Source organism: Aotus nancymaae, unplaced genomic scaffold (genome assembly GCF_030222135.1).
Source record: "Aotus nancymaae isolate 86718 unplaced genomic scaffold, 86718_ANA_hifiasm-v0.15.2.pri h1tg000016l, whole genome shotgun sequence".
Lineage (NCBI taxonomy): Eukaryota > Metazoa > Chordata > Mammalia > Primates > Aotidae > Aotus > Aotus nancymaae.
In genome coordinates, this window is record NW_026988428.1 from 62,241,388 (window position 1) to 62,250,371 (window position 8,984).

The window sequence follows — 8,984 nt, forward strand, 5'->3', positions numbered from 1 at the left end:
TTTTGTAACCTGAATTTTCATTTATCACAATGATGAAAGTCTCCATCTCTGAGATCCTAAACTTAAAATTATTGATCTCTGACTTCTATTATTCTAGTTTAACTTCTGCCTTCTCACTGTCTCACATCTACTCCCATAAGGGAGGCTGCACTTACCATCTGGTCCTCTTGCATTATATTTCTTACTATAAAACTACAAATTGGCACCTGGTTGCACATCAGTCTCTTAGGAGTTTGGTTACTGTAAGCTCTCACTGTGAGCCTGAGTGATCACCTCAACTGTCCTAGCAAAATAGGGGGGTTGGGGCCATCCAAAGCTGAGGATTTGGGCATTATGACCTAAATAAAGTAACACAATACTGTCTGAGCAACGAGTCAAACCCAACCAGCCTTCTTCTCTGTCAAATTTATTTTTTATTTTTTTGAGACGGAGTATCACTCCATCACCCAAGCTGGGGTGCAGTGGTGTGATCTCGGCTCACTGCAACCTCTGCCTCCTGGGTTCAAGAGATTGTCCTGCCTTAGCCTCCTGAGTAGCTGGGACTACAGGCACATGCCACCACGCTCAACTAATTTTTGTATTTTTAGTAGAGACGGGGTTTTACCATATGGGACAGACTGGTCTTGAACTCCTGACCTCGTGATCCACCTGCCTCGGGCTCCTAAAGTGCTGGGATTGTAGGCATGAGCCACCACACCTGGCCTCTGTGACAACTTTGTTTTGCCTCTTTAAGTGCCATGGCAATTATTGTAAATGATAACTGGTATTTATCTTTTTTTTTTTTTTTTTTTTTAGATGGAGTCTCGCTCTGTCACCCAGGCTGGAATGTAATGGCACAATTGGCTCACTACAACCTTCGCCTCCCGGGTTCGAGCGATTTTCCTGCCTCAGCCTCCAGAGTAGCAGGGATTACAGGTGCCTGCAACCATGCCCAGATAATTTTTGTATTTTTAGTAGAAACAGGGTTTCACCAGGTTGGCCAGGCTGGTCTCGAACTCCTGACCTTAGGTGATCCACCCGAATCGGTCTCCCAAAGTGCTGGGATTTCAGGCGTGAGTCACTGCACCCGTTGGTATTTATCATTTTAAATGGCAAACAACTCTAAATGGCTCTGGTGGAGGGCAAGTTCAGACATGGTTGCTGGAAACTGGCTGAGAGTAGAAGCCCCTTTGGAGTGTTCTTTGAAGTGCTGGCTTTAGTTATACAAAATGCTAAATTGCCTCTCCCACTGTCAAAATAGCCTTTCATACCTCTTCCTGTTTATGTTATCAAGGAGTTAGTATGTAGACTTCAGAACTCAGTTTTGATCTGCTCTTGATTAAACCTTGGTTTATAGAACTATGGTAGTTTTTCACATCGTTGAGAAAAAGTTGAACTATTGTAACAATGGATTTTCTATGTATATAGACGCTCCTACAGTTGGTTTATTTTATTTTATTTTATTTTATTTTATTTTATTTTATTTTATACAGATTCTTGCTTTTTCTCTCAGGCTGGAGTGATCTCGGCTCACTGCAACCTCCACCTCCCTGTACAAGCCCAAATGTGGCCCTTTGTCAACTAGACCTCAAAGTCTTTGCTTTATATGCGTATTTCCAATAAAAAATTACAAGGATTGTTAAAAGTCCTTATTTATTTATTATTTATTTATTTATTTATTTATTTTTAGAGACAGAGTCTCGCTCTGTTGCCCAGGTCGGAGTTCAGTGGTGCAATCATAGCTTAGTGCAGCCTCCAACTCATGAGCTCAAGTGATCCTCCCACTTCAGCCTCCAGAGAAGCTGGAACTACATGTGTATGCCACCATGCCTCAGTCTCCCAAGTAGCTGGGATTATAGGCACCTGCCACCATGGTAATTTCTGTTATTTTTTTATTTTTTTATTTTTTTGAGACGGAGTTTCGCTCTTGATACCCAGGCTGGAGCGCAATGGCGCGATCTCGGCTCACCGCAATCTCCGCCTCCTGGGTTTAGGCAATTCTCCTGCCTCAGCCTCCTGAGTAGCTGGGATTACAGGCACGCGCCACCGTGCCCAGCTAATTTTTTGTATTAGTAGAGACGGGGTTTCACCATGTTGACCAGGATGGTCTCGATCTCTTGACCTCGTGATCCACCCGCCTCAGCCTCCCAAAGTGCTGGGATTACAGGCTTGAGCCACCGCGCCCGGCCTTCTGTTATTTTTTTTGAGACAGAGTCTTGCTCTGTTGCCCAGGCTGGAGTGCAATGGCGCGATCTGGCTCACTGCAACCTCCACCTCCTGGGTTCAAGCGATTCTCCTGCCTCAGCCTCCCAATTAGCTGGGATTACCCTGCCCCCACGCTCAGCTAATTTTTGTATTTTTAATAGAGATGGAGTTTCACTGTGTTGGGCAGGCTGGTCTCCAACTCCTGACCTCATGATCTGCCTGCCTCGGCCTCCCAAAGTGCAGGGATTACAGGCGTGAGCCACTGAATTTCTGTATTTTTTAGTAGAGACAAGGTTTCACCATGTTGCCCAAGGGTGATCTCCAACTTCTGACCTCAAGTGATCTATCTTCCCTGGTCTCCCAAAGTGCTGGGATTACAGGCGTGAACCACCACACCAAACTTTGATATAAATTTCTAAAAATCTCAACATAATGTGTTTGGCTCCCATTATTATGCTCAGAGTCAGGCACTAGCACATACTAGACCATCAGCTTGACTGATTTGAAAAGACCAGTGAAATCCATGATTTGCCACCCATCCTCTGTGTCTACTCTGGCCAATAAAAAGAAACTTGGATGCACTTAATTTATGAAGACAAGCATTTGTTTATCTGGAAGCTGAATGATAAATGTGAATCTGATGCCACTGTACCCCTGTGGATAACGGCAGGCTGGGTGTAGCATGTTAGCCATCATATTCTGTGTACTCCTTGTGACATGGGCACTTCCCTTCCATCTCAGCGAGGCCAAAGCAGAGGCACAGAAACCTGAACACAAACATGAAAAACACCTTACCACCTGGGAGTCAGGGGCAGGTTTGGGCACATCCGTTCCTCTGGCATTTGAGCAGCTGTTTTCCACCAACATTAACTCAGCACAGCAGGGGTAAATCAGATTAAAAACCAATAAAAGAGTAGTCTCTTCATCCCACCCTCAACCTCTTCCTACTTCACCAAAATCCAATAAAACACTGACTGCGGCCCTTTCTCAACTAGACCTCAAAAATCTTCTTTGCTTTATATGCATATTTCCAATAAAAAATTACAAGGATTGTTAAAAGGATTCCTTTTATTTTTACTTATGTATTTATTTATTTTTAGAGACAGGGTATCGCTCTGTTGCCCAGGCTGGAGTTGAGTGGTGCAATCATAGCTCAGTGCAGCCTTTAACTCTTGAGCTCAGGTGATCCTCCCACTTCAACCTCCAGAGAAGCTGGGACTACAGGTACATGCCACCATGCCAGGCTAATAAAAGAATTAAAAAACCAAAAGAGGTTTTTTAAGAGTTTTGTTGGCGGCCACGGTGGCTCATGTCTGTAATCCTAGCACTTTGGGGGGCCAATGCAGGTGGATCACCTGAGGTCAGGAGTTCCAGACCAGCCTGACCAACATGGAGAAACCCCGTCTCTACTAAAAATACAAAATTGGCCCAGTGTGGTGGTGCATGCCTGTAATCCCAGCTACTCAGGAGGCTGAAGCAGGCGAATTGCTTGAATCCGGGAGTCGGAGGTTGCAGTGAGCCAAGATCGCACCATTGCACTCCAGCCTGGGCAACAAGAGTGAAACTCCCCCTCAAAAAAAAAAAAAAGAAAGCCAGGCGCAGTGTCATGCCTGTAATCCCAGCACTTTGGGAGGCCGAGGTGGGCAGATCATCTGAGGTCAGGAGTTCAAGACCAGCCTGACCAATGTGGAAAAACCCTGTCTCTACTAAAAATACAAAAATTCGCTGGATTACATTTATTGATTTGCATATGTTATATGTTGAACCAGCCTTGCATCCCAGAGATGAAGCCGACTTGATTTTGATGGGTAAGCTTTTTGATGTGCTGCTGGATTCAGTTTGCCAGTATTTTATTGTGGATTTTCACATTGATGTTTATCAGGAATATTGGCCTGAAATTTTCTTTTTTAGTTGTCTCTCTGCCAGGCTTTGGTATCAGGATGATGTTGGCCTCATAAAATGAGTTAGGGAGAATTACCTCTTTTTCTACTTCTTTTTAGCCGGGTGTGGTGGCACATGCCTGTAATCCTAGCTACTCAGGAGGCCGAGGCAGGAGAATTGCTTGAACCCGGGAGGCAGAGGTTGCAGTGAGTCAAGATCAAGCCATTGCACCGCAGCCTGGGCAACAAGAATGAAACGCTGTCTCAAAACAAAAACAAAAACAAACAAAAAAAGAGTTTTGTTGAGTCAGGGTCTTGCTATGTTGCCCAGGCTGGTCTCAAACTCCTAGCTTCAAGCAATCCTCCTGCCTCAGCCTCCCAAAGGGTTGGTATTCCAGGCGTGAGCCACCATGCCTGGCCTTAAAGTCCTTTTAAAATACAAGACAAGAAACATTTGGCTGGGTTTGGCGGCTCACACCTGTTATTTCAGCACTTTGAGAGGCCAAGGTGGGTGGATCACCTGAGATCAGGGGCTTGAGACTAGCCTGGTCAACATAGTGAAACTTTGTCTCTACCAAAAATACAAAAATTAGCCAGGGGTGGTGGCAGGTGCCTGTAATCCCAGCTACTCAGGAGGCTGAGGCAGGAGAATCACTTGAACCTGGGAGGCGGAGGTTGCAGTAAGCCAGGATCGCACCAATGCACTCCAGCCTGGGCGACAGAGTGAGACTTGGTCTCAAAAAAAAAAAAAAAAAGATTTACTGAACATCTAGTACATACCATGCAGTGTAATGTGTGTGGTTTTATTTATCTCAGCATAAACCTGGGAAGCGGTCTATTAGCAGACACAGAGGACAAGGCATAGGATGATCAGCTAACACACCCAGGGCCAAATATCATCAATAGCAGAATTCAAATTAAAGCCACCCTCCAAGCCAAGTCCTTCCCATTATCACACTAGTGCATGTCTACAGCACAGTTGATGGGCATAACCCTTCTTAGCAACAGCGAGCAGCTGAGCAGAAAGTAATTGTGGGAGACAGAGGCAAGAGGAAAACTGCTGAGAATGCTGACGAGTAGGTGGAGAGAACAGAAGCACACACCATAGGGTGCAATCTTAGTGAGCTTTGTTTTCCCTCAATGGAGGTACGTTCAGACCCAGGCGTGTCTCATTCATTCCCCCTGCTGGGGCACCGCAGACTTGACGGCTTGGACTCAGGAGTTGGAGAGGACATGGGGGAAGTTGCTTTCCCGGTGGTGAGGACCCTGGCCACCGTGTGTGTGTAGCAAGCACAGGGTAGCAGAAGGATCAGCATGGGGACATGGTGCAATGGTGTACCGAGGGACAGGAGAGTGAACCAGAACCACAGGACTGAGCTCCACTGGTTCCCAGGGAGGTGCCGGTGGGGGTGGGGGCGCCTCCTGGAAGCCAGACGCAGCGCCCAGGGGCAGTGTGACGAGGTCTTCCTCAGATCTCAGGGTTTGGGCACGGATAGTGGGTGACCTGTGTGCTGGCTCTCCAGAAACTGAAAGCAGCAAGAAACACTTGGGCTCTGTTTTCAGTTGTTTTGTTTTGTTTTGTTTTTGTAGGCACTCACTGGTTGGCTGGAAATAAAGGTGGAAGAACTGGGCAGTTCAAAGGCAGGGATGGCTTCCCCCACCCCCACCTCACCCACCCCATCCCCTTTCATTCAGAAAAGCCACAAAATCGTGGCCCCAGGGTGTGTGTGAAAGAAGCAAGGAGTGACTCCGCCCAGCTCCTCTGGAGCAGAGGGAGGCTGTGGGCCTGGTGTCTTTGTGCATGCATGCCTGTGTGTGCCTGTGTGTGCGTGCTTGCTGGGGTGCTCAAGGGTGGGGGGAGCTTGCTGAGCAGACCAAGGAGATGGAGGGAGGTGGAGGAAGGTGGCTGCCATAGAGCTCTGGCTCTGGCTGACCTGAGCCTCTTTCTGAAGCTGCAGCTGCACTTTGGGGCCAGGCACTGTTGACACTATGGGTGTAAACGTGTAGCCAACAGCAGAATAGAGACTCAGAGTCTTGAGAAAGAAAGTGGTGACTTCCTCCTTTTTCTTCCTTCTTTCCCCTGCAGAGCCTGCCATGTAGGGGCAGAGGCATGGACAAGCCGTCATTATAATACTAACAGCAAGGGGCTGGGCATGACACGTGGAAACACCATTGGCTCTAGAACTCAGGGCATTTGGTATGGTGGCAGGCAGGGGTCCAGAGGTAGTATTTGTTATCTATTGCTGTGTAACGAATTAGCTTAAAGTACAGCAGCTTAAGAGAAGAAATGTTTATTATCTCAGTTTCTTTGGGTCAGAAATATGGGTGTGGCTTAGCTGGGTGCTTTCTGGTGAAGGTGTTTTCATGAGGTTGCAGTTGTGCCACCAGCTGGGGCTGCCATCTCATCTGAAGGCTCAACAGTGGGGGACCGGAGTCCAAGCTCCCTCACTTGGTCACCAGCAGGATTCAGTTCCTTGACAGCTGTTGTCTAGAGGCCCCCCTCTTTCCCTCCTTACAGGCCCTTCTCACAGGGCAGTTCATGACATGGCAGCTGACTTTCTGCAGAGGATCCAAGTGAGAAAGAGCCCTTAGAAAGAAGGGACAGTCTTTATATAACCTAATTTCAGAAGTGACATCCCATCCCTTCTGCAAGGTTCTATTATTCAAAATTGCATCAGTAAATCCAGCTCACTCAAGGGAAAAGGATTACTAGGAGGCAGGGGTCACTGGGGGCCATTCTAGAGGCTGCCTGTCACAGTATCCAAGCTGAGACCTGCAGAATGAGAGGAGTTCACCAGGCAGGGGGGCAGGAGGGAGTTGGGGGACGGCAGGTGCAGTGAACTGCAGCTGTAACTCAGTAGGGCTGCACAGAGAGCACTGCCTGGGGTGGGGCCGTGCAGTGGAGAGGCCAGCAGGGCCCAGAACTTGTACAGTCTTTTAAGCCGGGTTTGCAAGGGTGGACTTTATCCTGTAAACATGAGGAGCCTAAAGTTGGAGGCTAACAGTTAAGATCTGGCTTTAGAATGATTACATTGCAGGCCCAGTGCAGTGGCTCATGCCTGTAATCCCAGCACTTTGGGAGGCTGAGGCGAGCAGATCATCTGAGGTCAGGAGTTTGAGACCAGCCTGGTGAAACTCTGGCTCTTCTAAAAATACAAAAAAATTATCTGGGTGTGGTGGCAGTAGAGGCTGAGGCAGGTGAATTGTTTTAACCCGAGAGTTGGAGGAGGTTGAGACTGTATCAGAAGGAAGGAAGGAAAGGAAGGAAGGAAGGAGGGAGGAAGGGAGCGAGGGAAAGAGGGAAGGAAGGAAGGAAGGGTGGGCGGGTGGGCTTATGTCTATCTTCCTCCTCTAGAACATAAGCTCAATGAGGGCAGGGATTCTTGGTTTGTAGTCTCTGGTATCCCCAGTGTTTAGCACAGTGGCTCTAGATGAATGACTAGGACACCCCCAGGTTTCTGGCTTGAGTAACTGGGTGGAGCTATTCTCTAAGCTATGAGGCACAGAGGGCAAACATGGACAGGAACCTAATATCTGAGAAATACTGAATTTGAGGTGCTTTGTGGGATATCCAAGAATAAATGCTTAGTAGGCAGTTGACATGTGGGGATCTGGAAAGCCTCTCAGAGAAATGGTGAGAGATGCAGACTTGAGGATCCAGCACCCAGACGCCAATTATGGGAGTAGTAAACATGGCCCTGGGACGTTTTCCCGGAGTTTCTAGGACACCTTACGCAGCAACAGTGCTTGCTTTGAAAGAGAGTAAAGGAAGAAAGTCTTGCCAATTGTCATTCACAAAAGAAAGCCTAAAGTATGTTGCCAGAGAGGAGAGGAGAAAGCCAGGAATCACAAAGGCCAGAAGAGAAATTTGGGTACTGTAAGAACAGCACAGTAGGTTAGGGAAGGACTGAAAGGAGCCCAGTGAGTTGAAGCCCACTGTGGGTGGGGAGGAAGGAGAAAAGGAATGTCTTCCAGAAATGCAAAGTATTACTTAACATTATTTTATTTTATTTATTTTTAGATGAAGTTTCGCTCTGTTGCCCAGGCTGGAGTGCAGCATGATCTGGGCTCACTGCAACCTCCGCCTCCCAGGTTCAAGTAATTCTTCTGCCTCAGCCTCCTGAGTAGCTGGGATTACAGGCACCCACCACCACGCCTGACTCATTTTTGTATTTTTAGTAGAGACCAGGTTTCACCATGTTGGCCAGGCTGGTCTCAAACTCCTGACCTCGAGTGTTCCGTCCTCCTCTGCCTCCCAAAGTGCTGAGATTACAGGCATGAGCCACCATGCCCGATGTATTATTTTATTTTGAGACAGGATCTCGCTCTGTTGCTCAGGCTGAAGTGCAGTGATGCAATCATGGCTCACTGCAACCTCCACTTCCTGATTCTCAAGCAATCCTCCCACCCCAGCCTCCCAGAGTGCTGGGATTACAGGTGTGAGCCATCACACCTGGCCTCCATTACTTAAATTTTTTTTTAAATTAGCTAGGGGCAGTGGCTCACACCTGTAATCCCAACACTTTGGGAGGCCGAGGCGGGTGGATCACCTGCAGTCAGGAGTTTGAGAGCAGATTGGCCAACATAGTGAAACCCGTCTCTACTAAAAATACAAAAATTAACTGGGCATGGTAGCGGGCTCCTGTAATCCTAGCTACTGGGGAGGCTGAGGCTGGAGAATCGCTTGAACCCAGGAGATGGAGGTTGCAGTGGGCTGAGATGGTGCCATTGCACTCCAGAGTAACAGAGTGAAACTCCGCCTCAAAAAAAAAAAATTAAAATTATCACTTCCAAACACCATTAAAAAACAAAGTGCCTGCTTTGGCAGCATATATACTAAAATTGGAAAAGTAACAAAGAAGATTAACACAGCCCCTGCACAAAGATAACAGGCAAATTCATCAAACAAACATTCCTTTT

The 8,984-nt window shown here is 47.4% G+C and overlaps 1 non-coding gene across 1 annotated transcript; it reads left to right on the forward strand.

Moving 5' to 3' along the window:
- Window positions 1–8,880: 8,880 nt before the first annotated feature.
- On the forward strand, window positions 8,881–8,984 carry LOC135275498 (U6 spliceosomal RNA). Its single transcript, XR_010343126.1, has one exon. It is a non-coding gene; the product is annotated as a U6 spliceosomal RNA (small nuclear RNA).